At 39.1% G+C, this 12,657-nt stretch overlaps 1 pseudogene; it reads right to left on the bottom strand.

Annotated features, from left to right (window-relative positions):
* Positions 1 to 955: 955 nt before the first annotated feature.
* LOC118841037 overlaps positions 956 to 12,657 on the bottom strand; it is a 58,261-nt pseudogene continuing 46,559 nt past the window's right edge.

Below are 12,657 nucleotides of genomic sequence, written 5' to 3'. Positions count from 1 at the left end.
TGCTCTAAGACTTATAAACTTACTAAATTGAGAAAGCCACTGAAAGGATAAGTGACTCCCTCAGGGCTACTCAGCCTGTGTGTCAGAGGAAAGTCTTGAACCCAGGTCTTATACTCTCCAACTTCTAGGCCATGCTGTCCATCCAAAATACCATGATGTGTATAAATATAAAGATCAAAGTGGGGAATCACAGATACGTGCTCACACACACACACACACACATTGGAATGACTAGCTAGCTAGAGAAGATGAGGGCCAAATATCCATCCATATCCTTTGCCAACAGAAGGATCTTTAGTCTGAGAATGATAGAACAATAATAGTTAATGGGGAATTGTAGTTCAATATAAGTAAGTAATCTGGTCTAACAAATATCTAGAAAGTAACTATTATAAGCATATAAGGAAGAAAGGATAAAAAACAAAACAATAGAAAACAAAATATTTTTTTCCTTGTTTTCAAGGAACTTACAGCTCAACAGGAGGCACAATTGAGACTGATAATAAAGCATGCAAACTACTTACAAATCTCCTTAACTCCAAGTGACCAGGTTAATATAAATTATATCTCACTGTACTGAAAGATCTTGGGGATGTGCTTGGTGGATACTATCTCTGATCTTTGACAAATCTTAGTACATCAGAAAAGAATTTTTAGTCTGATTTGAAACAAATGATGTCCTGTATTTCAAAAAAAGGACAGGAAGACAGACAAACTTAACTTTTACTTCAATTCCTGGTGAATATTTAGAATGTATTTTTTTTTCAGAATAAACAAGGGATCCAGTCTTTTTTAGTGAAAAGATATTTGGGGGAAAAGGGGAGCCCAATATAGGAAAAAGTCCAGTGGGTGAAAAAATTACATTGGAAAAAAGGAAAAAAAATGAGGAAGAAAGGGGTACCTGAGGCCCAGGGGGCAATAGTTCCTCTAACTGGTCCAAAAGACAGGGAGAGTCTCAGAGGAGTGCAATAGATTGTGGGGAAATTTGGCTATACTGAGGAAAAGGACCCTGAAGTAGACCATGAGGGTGTATTGGCAGATGGGGAGAGGGTTGAAATGGGGGAAGGGGTCTTCTTTGGTAGCTATAGGGTTGAGGTCGAGGGGGGACCACTGTATCCATGAGGGGTATTAACAGAGGAGGTCCCTGCATACCATGGGAGGCATGAAGCCTAGGTGACTCAAGAGAGATCCAAAAGGGGGCCCTCAGGGTGGAATTCCCATAGGAGGGGGCCAGGATGAGGGATTCCTGGTGGTGGTCCTGGAGGAGGCTGTCCCCCTGAGCCTGGGGGCTTTGTGTGGGAGTGTCTCAAGCCATGGGGATCATGGTGGGCAATCTGCATCTGAGACATACTGGGATGAGGCCTCCCACCTTATGGAAATGGACTAGGATGTGAGTATCCACATCCAGGATGTCCTGCCCCATGGATTCCTGCTGATGGAGGGCCATGTGTTCCAGCCCTAGGAGGCAGGGCTCCAGGAAGTGGCATTGGAGGTGGGAATGAGCCTGGAGGAGGCATACCTGGGGGAGAAAGTCCAGATCCCAAGGAAGATACAAAATTAGGGGCAGAGGGTGGGCGTGGTGCAGCAGTAAATAGCTGATGTGAGTAATCTGCCTGATTCTGTGCTGCCAGAAGTTGCTCCTCTGTAGGGCCACGGTGTTCAACCTTAGAGTCCTTCTTGAAGGTGTAAGTTACCATGATAGGTCAATTATACAGATATTTCATGTTCATGGCCTCAATTGCTGCATCAGAGGCATCAAATGAAGCAAAATTAATAAAAGCATTGCCCTTGGAGATTCCTGTGTTAGGGTCTTACATGATCTTGGCAGTCTGCAAAATAACCCCAAAGGTGTTGAAGGTATCATACAGCAGCTTCTCATCAATGTCAGGTTCCCTATAAAAATGTTGGCCATGACATCTAGATTGTTGTTGTGAGCTGATGCCTTCTTCACTCATGTTGGCTTCCCATAAAGTCTGATCATGTTTATGATCTTAATGACATTGTCAACATCCTTCTCACTCAGGGATTCCACAAATCCATGGCCTTGGTGCTGCCCCATGACTCTGTCCTTGGGCATGAGAGTGTTGACCATGGGCCTAGACTACAGAAAGAACTACCACAGCAGAGGCTCACTGACCTTCTTATCCAGGCCTGTCATGTACACAAATAGTGGCATACTGATTCTGTTGGGAGATAGGCCCTGCTGCCACACTGAATGGGCTCCCACCATCTCCAGAGAATGTATTGTTAAAGGGATAGTTGCCGAACTCTTGAGGGAAGCAGGGATCACAGATGGCAAGTCATCAAGAACAAACATATTTTTTGACAAGACTAACAGAATTTATTATAGATTAGTCAAATGGTTTGGACATTGCGTATTTGGATTTTGACATACGATTTATAATGAATTTCACAGTATCCTTACGAACAAGGTAGAAAGATGCTGTCCCTATCATTCACTCACTTGCTAGTCACCTATTCAATTCAAGGCATTATGCTAGGAGTTGTCAAAGATACAAAGTTGAAATGATATTGTCCCTGACCTCATGGAACTATAGTCTAGTACAGAGATAAGACACAAAGACAGAAAATTAGAATACACACCATTTCCTAATAGGTATCTTAAAGAGCCCTAAAAGAGTGTGAGATCTACTGTGTGTGGTATCAGGGAAAGTTTTATGCAAGAAGTGGCATTTGAGTTGGACTTTTAAGAATGGGCATGCATTTAACTAGCTATGAAGAGTAGATAGAGATTATCCAGAAGAGGGACAAGATAAGGAAAGGCCCAGAGTGGAATACTGTGCTAAGAGTATAATATGCAGAGAGTCTCTCTGTTTGGTTAGTGTGCAGGATGAATAAAAAAAATATGTCTCATCTGTTTCCAGGAAATAGGGGGGTTTTAATGTCAAGCAAAAGATTGAGGAAACCTTCTACTTTAACTACTTTGTATCCCCATGAACAGAAAATAGTAATATAATAAATGCTTAATAAGTATGCTGATGATGTGAAATGTGAAATGACCTTTGTAGTATTGGAGGAATGGGTAACAGTGAAAGAAAGAGAGAGGAGGAGGGAGAGGAAAAGAAACAGGGAGAGGGAAGATGAGGGAGGAGAGAAGGAGAGGGAGAAGAAGGAGAAAGAAGGAAGGAGAGAGGAGGAGAGGAGAGGAAGGGAAAAAGGGAGGGGGAGGGAGAGAAGGAAAGCTGGGAGAGAGAGAGAGAGAGAGAGAGAGAGAGAGAGAGAGAGAGAGAGAGAGAGAGAGAGAGAGAGAACATAATAAGAAGAACAAAAAAAAACCTAAGTAAATAGCAAGGGATGGAAAAGATGGGAAAGACAAGATTAAGCAGGAATAGAAGACAGGAATTCTTTAGAATGTTCAGAAACAGAGAAAAAGACTGAAAGAAGAGACAGAGTGAAACTATACTCCCTCCATAATTCTCTCTCTCTCCCTCCCTCCCTCCCTCTCTCTCTCTCTCTCTCTCTCTCTCTCTCTCTCTCTCTCACACACACACACAGACACACACACACAGACACACACACACACACACACATACAAACACCCATAACTTTTCATTGGGAAAACTAGACCATTGTAAGGTTCTTGAGTTAAAAATTCTATTATTGATACACAAAAGCAAACTATGAAATTGAGGGACCGTTTTTTTTTTCCTATAACTGCTGAGCCTTGCTCCACTTTCGAGCATACCTTCCCTATCTTTTTATAACTCATTCTCAGATACCTCTTTTTACAGAACTAGCCCCAAGCATCTACAGAGTAGGTCACTGCCTGCCTTTGTGGTATGATTTGAGACATACCACTAGGTCCTATCTGTGCAAATATCTATCCTACACAGTCCCCCTGTGGCATTACCCTCCCCTTTTACTCGTTCTGAAATTTCCAAAATCAGTTTTCACTTCCTGCATTTAGACAATCAAGGTAGGGGTATTGATAAAATTGGTATGTTACCTGGGAGCTATGAGGCCTGTGATTTTGAATAGTTAACCTGTACAGACACTGGAAGGCATTGAGAGCTGATGGGGGTGGGGGATAAGGGACGTACAAAACCATCATAAGTCATTGTGTAGGGCCTCAGGGATGGCAGGCCCAAATAATGGTGTACCCAAGGCATGTGCCTGGAGAGAAAGGGGTGAGGAACTAAGGACAATGAACCATATTTCATTTGTATCACAATTTTTCTTGCTCTTTTACCATTAGGAAAGTGGTCGCATGCCAACATATCCAAAGGGCATGAAACTACATCTTGAATTAGCTTACTGTAACAAGTTCGAAATTGTATTGGAGTACCTTATTGTAGCTGAACAAGCAAATATCTATCTAATGTATTTATGTATAACAAATGCTTTTTCATAGAATTTTAGAGGTGGAAGAAACTTTAGAAATATAAAAGGAAGCTGAAAAAAAGAGATAGGGTGGGTGGAGTGAAGGTAACTGAGGGGTCTGATAGAGAAGAAAATCAAGAGTGCAGCCTGGAGAGGAACGAGCTATGACTGACCTGGGTGTCTTCCTTAAGTAGAGGTTCTGGGAAGGGCCATCCAATCAGAAGGATAAGCCATAATGGGTGGAGGGCACTTCTAATATATGAAATCCAAGTCTGGAGTGAGCTTCCAGGATGAAGAAGTTTCTGAGGCATGGCGGAGAATGTCAAAGTGTCCTTTGGAGAGAAATGAGGTATGTAATCTACAATAAATAAATGAACACATATTCATATATTAGATAAGTGTGGTATTTTTTGGTAGGCTGGGTATATAAGCAAAAAAGTTTGGAGAGCATTTTATTATCCCATGATGTAATACTGTATTCCATTCTCACATCCCTTTAAAACTAACTCCAACATCTGCCTCAATGAATCTCTATGGACTAGTTAAATTTAATTTGGCATTAGATAGATATTCAAATTCTGTAAAATGATCACCTTCACAGAGTTATTAACTGCCACCAAAGTACTTGCTTTCCCAAAGCATCTTTATCACCTGCTTTGATGCTATATACATTTCCTGGGAAATTTCAATATAATCTGAGGTCATTGTGTTTTGCCTAAAATAGGCATATGCTGAGAGCTAACACTTTCTATTTATGATCAGACTTTTACTGTAAACTCATTAATTTTTGGTCCTATTTTCAGCCTCAAAAGGACTAAATAAAAGTTTTTTTTTTTCTTTTAGAAGTTTTTCATATTATTATCATTGCTTATTGGTATCATAGATATGGAGCTCACAAACCATCTAGTATATTTCATCCATTTTACAGATGAGGAAACTTGAGGTTCAGGAAAGTTAATTGACTTGCCCAAGGTTACTCATGAAGTAAGTACTAGAAGCAGTTTTGAAATCCTGGTCTCAAGTCTATTATGGATATTGAACTATATTAATTCTACTTGGGCAGGAAGGTGACTCAATCCATACAGCCCTGAACCTGGACTGTTGTAGATCTGAGTTCAAATCGGACAACTTCCTAGCTGTGTGACCTTGGGTAAGACACTTAACCTCTGTGTGCCTCAGTTTCCTTAATTATAAAGTAAAATTCAATAATACCTATTGCTCAGGGTTGTTATGAGGATTAAATGAGAAAATACTTCAGCATTTAGCACCATATGTGGCACATAGTAGTTGCTTAATTACTGCTTATTTCTTTCCTTCCTATGGTATTGCCTGTTTATAGAATACTAGAGTCACTTCTTCCTTCAGTGACTTTCAGATTTCCTAAGGGCCAGCACTAGTTTGGGAAAACAGAGACCTAGGTCCTACTTCCATGTTTGTCTTCAATGACATTTGGGCAATCAGAAAATGTGAATCTCAAGAGCAGCAGAGGGAAGAAGGAACATTCAATCTTTGACGTCAATGTACAAGTTTTGATCTCCTCTAACATTCCTGCAACTTCCTATATTCTCTATGACTTCAAGTGAGTGGACAATGGCAATCAGTCTTTCACTGGGTCCAGGATCAGAAACTGCTTTTCTCCTTTCTCTATTAGTTCTACTTTTTCTATGATCAACAAACATCTCAGGCCCAGAGATAAAAAATAGTTTGGAAAAAAAAGATAACGGGCTTGGTCTGAGCACAGTTTACATGTGAATCAAGCCTTGGGAAAGTAGGTTGGAGCTAGATTATAAGGCTCAAAGACAGCTTCAAAGGACTTGATATGGAAAAATGAGCTACATCCAGAGAATGAAGATAGAGGCAAACTATTCCCTTTCTTTTTTTCTTCTTTTTTTTGGTTTTATTTCTTCTCTCTCATGATTCGTTCCATTGGGGGGGGGAGGGAAGGAAGAATATTTGAAACTCAAGAATGCGTAAAACTAAGTGTTGTAAACTAAAAATAAAAAAAAATCTAATTAAAAAAAAAGACTTTGAATGCCAAGGAATTTAGATTTTGTCCTAGAAGCAACAGGAAACTAATGAATCTTCTTCTCGAGTAGGAGGTGAAGTGACTACACTAAATCTTTAAGACAATAAGTTTGATAACTAGGTGGCGTTTGGATTAGAGAAGGCTCAAATTTCTCATAAGAGGCAGGAAGGCCAATTAGGAAACTAATGCAGTTGTCTAAATGTGAGGTTACAAGGGTCAAAACTGGAGGGTGGTTGGGTTATGGGTGAATGGAAAGCAGGGATTGCTTTCAAGTGAGTGGACAATGGCAATCAGTCTTTCACTGGGTCCATGAGATATGTGGTAGAAAAAAAATTTGTAAGGCTTGGCAAGGCTTGGCAACTGTTAGTATATGAGAGGAATAGAAGAGTTAAGATTACTATGAAGTTGTAAGCCTAGAAGTCTAGAAAGAATTGAGTGCCCTCAACAGAAACAGAGGTGTTTAGAAATTAAAGTAAGGTGACTCAAGCACCACGTTCTATGTGAATCTTTCCTTGATTACCTCAATTTTTTTTTTAGATAAGAAAATTTATTTCTAAGAGATTATTGACAAAATTCTCAAAGATATGAGCATTACCAGTAATGTGGTTGAAGGATTAAGTCACACATACTAAACATACTATTAATTGCAAAAGGGCTCTACGATTTTGCGGGTGTTCATCTTAAAAATTTTGTTCACATAGTTGAAAAAAATCAAAGTTCTTTTTTAGGGATCACTGGCAGCATTGGCACTAAGTTTACAGAACTTCACAGGCCCAAGGGGATGTTACTAGGAGAAGCAACAGGAAGCATGTTTAGACACAAATGAGATAAAGAACTGAATCAATATTATTAATTTTAGCTGTTGGCAACGTGCCAATGATGCTGCTGAGTGTCTTAGTGGAAAGAGTGCTAGGCCTGGATAAGGAAGACCTCAGCTTAGATACTTCTGCGTGACCTTGGGCAAGTCAACCTCTGTTTGCCTCAACTATGAAATGGGGTTAATAATGGCATCTACATCCCTGGGTTGTAAGCATCAAATGAGATAATATTTATGTACCTGAAACATAACAGGCACTATAGGAAATTTAGCTATTATTATTATTTTTAAACTTGCTAAAGGTTATAAAAAAGATCCGTTTCCAAAGCTATATCATATGACTTTGTTTGTTTAGTTTTTTTGGATGGGGGAAGGCAGGGCAATTGGGGTTAAGTGACTGCCCAAGGTCACACAGCTAGTACATGTGTCAAGTGTCTGAGGTCGGATTCGAATTCAGGTCCTCCTGACTCCAGGGCCAGTGTGCTACTCACAGCGCCACCTAGCTGCCCCTAAATCATATGATTTTAAAATCTAGTTACTGAATTAAAGAAAGCACTTAGTGGAATAAACAATAAATATAGAAAGACTGGACATTTGGGCAATCAGAAAATATGAATCTCAAGAGCAGCAGAAGGAAGAAGGAACATCCAATATTTGGCGTCGATGTGGAAGTTTTAATCCCCTCTACACTTCCCTGCAGCTTCCTAAAATCTCTATGACTTCAAGTGAGCCGAAAATGGCAATCAGTCTTTCAAAGGGTTTAGGATCAGAAACTAAAAAAGTTGTCAGTCATAAAGATTTTAAAATGTGAACAGAGTAGTATTGCTCAGCAAGAAAGTATTTGATTAAAAAGGCATTTAATAAGTTAAGAACTGTGAGAATACATGTTCAAAGTAAATGAATACCTTACTTTGGGGGAGGAGAAAAAAAAAAAAACAGGAAAAAGCTTAGAAACAAAATACCTCTGGGACCAACCTCAGAATTAAAGTTAGCAAGCTCTCTCTTCCTAACTACCTGGAATTTATCTACCTTGTATTTATTCTATTTACATTTAATCTGTCTATATTTTATATGGGAATAACATGGGAAATGGAGAAGCACATGGTGGGTGTGAGCAGGCTTAAGCAGGCAGCCAATAAGGATCCCCAAAGAACAGAAATAAAGGATTTCATCCAAAAATTGTATGAGACTTATACAGCCACAATATTTTACTGGTATCCTGGCACTGTGGGAAGAAAGTGAGGAAGGCCTCCAGCATTTTCGCTGGACCCTGTGAGGTTAACTTCTGAGAGAACATGGACAAGATTTATACAGGCCGGCATTTACACAGAACTGGCTATGATCAGCTCCCTGAATTGATAAGATAACAGATCCAACTAAGCTTTTTTCAGTATACTTCTATATGTATTTGTGGTCTCTCCTGTTTGAATGTAAGACTTTTGAGAGTAGCAATTGATTCATACTTTGTATTTCTTGGTGCTTTTCATAATAGACCTTTAAATCCTTTTGGACTGATAATAAATTTCATTTGGGGCATGTTGAGTTTAAGCTATTTACAAGACACTAGGGTGGGGATGGCTAACTAGCCGTTGGTGATGCAGAGCTGGAGCCCACAAGAGAGAGTAGAGAAGGAAATTTGGAAATCATCTCCATAGGAAAGATAATTGAACCCCAGAGTGTTGATAAAATCATTGAGAAGGTATAGAGAAAGAACACTGCCAAATTTTGAGCTTTGGGGATACCCCCTGGGTAGGATGAGGTACATACATGATGAGCCAGTAAAGAGGACTGAGAAAGAGCCGTCAGGAAGGTAAAAGGAGATCCTGGAGAGAACAGTATCATGAAAACCTAGGGAAAAGAGAATCTAGGAGACCGTGTGTTGCACAGGGTCAACTGCTACTGAGAGATACAGAACAGAAAGTTCCAAGAAAAAGGCTGTAAAATTTAGTAATGAAGAATCCTTTGATAATACTTGGAAGAGCAGGAAAGAACTGCCTATTTATGTAATAGTTTATTACTTCGTAGAGCTGGGAGGGCCTGAAAAAAATCATCTCTCTAGTGTAATTCATTCTTTTATACTGGGGAAAATGAGGCCAAGAATTATAAAGACACTTGTTTAGGACCATCCTGATACTGTTATTTGTCTTTCATTTTCAAAGAGGACCATGGGATGATGTCTTGACTCCTGCATGAATTAGGTTTAAGTGAGTCAGCATTGCACAAAATTGCAAACCTCACTCTCTTCCAGTCACCACAGTCCAGTGGCAAGACAAAAGTCAGGATGACTCGTGGTGGCCAGGGATGCAGCAAATGACCTTGGAATCTTCACTGTCTGACCAAGCTGTTAGCATGCCACAGTGCCTGCTTCAACTGCCTTCGTGCATCAAGTTTGCAACTTGTTAGAAGTTGAACAAGTTTTAGAACTTAGAACAAGTTTTCAACCCCCTCCCCCATCCTACCAGGAGTCTTTATATGCTTGGGGTAGATGCCCCCTAACTCACCAGTAAGTTTGATGTCTGTTGGTTGCCTGGTATAGCCTGTCTACCAAGACAGTTTACTGGAGTGTGGCCACTGCACTGCTAAGATTCTTGGAGCCACAGGTGAGAGCTGAGTGCCAGGTAGACACAAAGGTGGATGAGCGGCCCTGAAAAGGGCTTGGCAAGCTCCTCACACCACAGGTGCTAGTCCTCCTGAATGGGCCATACACCTTGACCATACTGCAGATAAGGTATGGATATCCTTACTCCAGGGACTTTGCCACTGCCTTTATTTAATGATGTCTGGCCCTTATTTAGTTCAGCACTCTTCCATAAAAGCAATTTTTAAAATTAACAGATGTATTCTTAATTTTTAACCTCATTGTCAATTTCCCAAGACCTTCCCATGTGAAAAAAAATCATCTCTTACAAAAAGAAATATAATAAAGAAATCAACACACTGATAACGTATGGCTTCTTCAGCTCCAATCTACCACACTTTGCCAATGGAGGCACCCATTGTTAAAAGTTTGCTGAGGTCATGATTAATAACTGCCCTTGATCAGCCAATGCTGTTTCCCCTTTTGATTCCCAGTGCTCATTCCACAATTACGTAATGCTTCTCGTCTTCCTTCCACTTACTCACTGTGACAGTATTCTAATATATTAACTATGAAGAGAATTATAATTCTCTTTCCAGAAAACCTGTCAATTACACTTATGTCCTAATTAAATCTCTGTGTGCAGGTTTCAGCAGGATATAACCCATTCACTCAGGTGTGAAAGCCTAGAATCTATTTACATATTAAAAGCACTGAAAGAGATACCTGGAAACTACTACTCCGAAATCTACATATATGTAGGGAAAAGGTTAGGATATATTATCAACAGTATTCCAACTTGTTTACCACCACAAAAAGTTAAGCTAGGTGAAATGTGCAAATAGAAGACACAACTCATGTTGTCAAGGAAAAAAAAATATGTGTGTAACAAAAATTAAGAGGTGAGGTCTGATTTTAGAAATGATTACTTAGGTATCTAGTTGGCCAATCAACTACCATTTATTAAGACCTTACTATGTGCCAAGCACTATATATTAAGCTCTGAAAATACAAAGAAAGACAAATTAAAAAAAAAACACCACCGTCAAAAAAAATAAAAAAAAAAAATTAGTTCCTCCTCTTAATGACACTCATAGTCTAATGGAAGAGCCAACATGCAAACTACCATGTACAAGATACATATGTACACATATTATATACATACTTGTGTATATATATACAAGTATGTGTGTATATACATATTTGTATATATACATACAAGGTAAATTAGAGATAATCAATAGAAATAACCACTAACATTAAAGGGGAAAGGCTTCTTTTAAGAAGCGGGCTTTTAGTTGGGACTTGAAAGAAGGCAGAAGGTGGAAATGAGGAGGGAGAACATGGTAGACATGAGGGAAATCCAGTAAAAATGCATAGTCAGGAGATGGGGGAGGAAATGGCAAACTACTCCAGTATATTTGCCAAGGGAACCCCAAATGGGGTCATGAAGAATCGACATTATTGAAAAATGACTAAACAACAAGAAGGAGGCCAATGACACTAGATTATGGAGTATGTGGAGGGGAATAAGGTATAAGAAGACTAAAAAGATAGTAACAGACCAGGTGATTAAGGACCATTAATGCCAAATAGAGGATTTTACATTTGATCTTGGAAGTAATAGGGAGCCACTGGAGTTTATCAAATAGAGGAATTATATAGTGAGACCTGTGCCTTGGGAAGATCAATATGGCAGCTGGGTGGAGGATGGCTTGGTGTGGAAAGAGACATAAGACAGGGAGACCAACCAGTAGACCACTGCACTAGTCCAGTGTCTGAAGAAAGAAAGAGGCATATATGTGAGAACAAGAAAACTTTACAACTGATGGATGTGGGAAGTGGTGGTGAGGGAGAATGAACAGTTGAGGATGACACTGAGGTTTGAAAGCCTGAGTGACTGGGAAGGTAGTGGTACCCTTTAGAGCAATAGAGGAGTTAGGAGGAGGGGAAAGTTTAAGGACAAAGATAGTGAATAAATTTTGGACATGTTGAGTTTAAGATGCACACAAGATTACCATTATGATATGGCTAATAGGCAACTGAAGACATAAGGCTATATGTGAGGAGAAAGGTCAGGGTTGGGAAGAACAATATGAAAATAATCCGAATAGAAAGAATAATTGATTCCATGGAAGCTGATAAGAATACCACCACTCTCCCATTTACAGATAAAAAAACTGAAGCCCAGAGAAGTCAAATGACTTTTTCAGGATCACACAGCTAATAGGTATCTGAATCAAGATTTGAATTTGGGTCCTCTTGGAACCAAGTCCAATGATTCATCCATCACTGTATTTACCCTCTCTGGACTTCATGCATAGGATAAAAGGGTTAGATTAATTGGCTTCTGAGATCCTTTCCAGTTCTATAGCTTTGATACAATGATATTTCAGTTCTTTTCCTAGTCTAGTACCCTACATATCTTTTCCATGAGAAGAGAAGGTTGATTGAAACTCAATTTTTTAAAAAAAAAAATGTTAAAATTGTTTTTGTTGTAATTAGGAAAAAGTAAAATATCGAATAAATATATTGAAAAAGAAAATGATAAGGCTGGACTATGAAGATTGCTAATTTCTCCACAGAACTAAAAGCTGTGATTTTGGGAAATCTTCCCTTCATTTTCTGTAACTGTTTAATATCTCCTCCTTTTTGTGTTATTTATGAAAATGCATTGAAATTATTTTCTATCTTTAAGAGTCCTTAGCAGGAAAAACTCAAGGTGCTGTAGATGGATATTGTGGCATGAATATGAAAACAGTCTTTGAGTAAACTGAGTTCTAACATGTCCCTCTGCAGGCAAGGACATCAAATGATTTTTTTTTCTTTGACTTCTGAAAAGTAACGTCAGAGAATATTTCCAAAAGTATATATACTTCCAAGTTTTAGGTAAAA

The sequence above is a fragment of the Trichosurus vulpecula genome, chromosome 1, assembly GCF_011100635.1.
Source record: "Trichosurus vulpecula isolate mTriVul1 chromosome 1, mTriVul1.pri, whole genome shotgun sequence".
NCBI lineage: Eukaryota > Metazoa > Chordata > Mammalia > Diprotodontia > Phalangeridae > Trichosurus > Trichosurus vulpecula.
The sequence above is the reverse complement of the archived record's forward strand: the minus strand, read 5'-3'. Positions and strand labels throughout refer to the sequence as shown.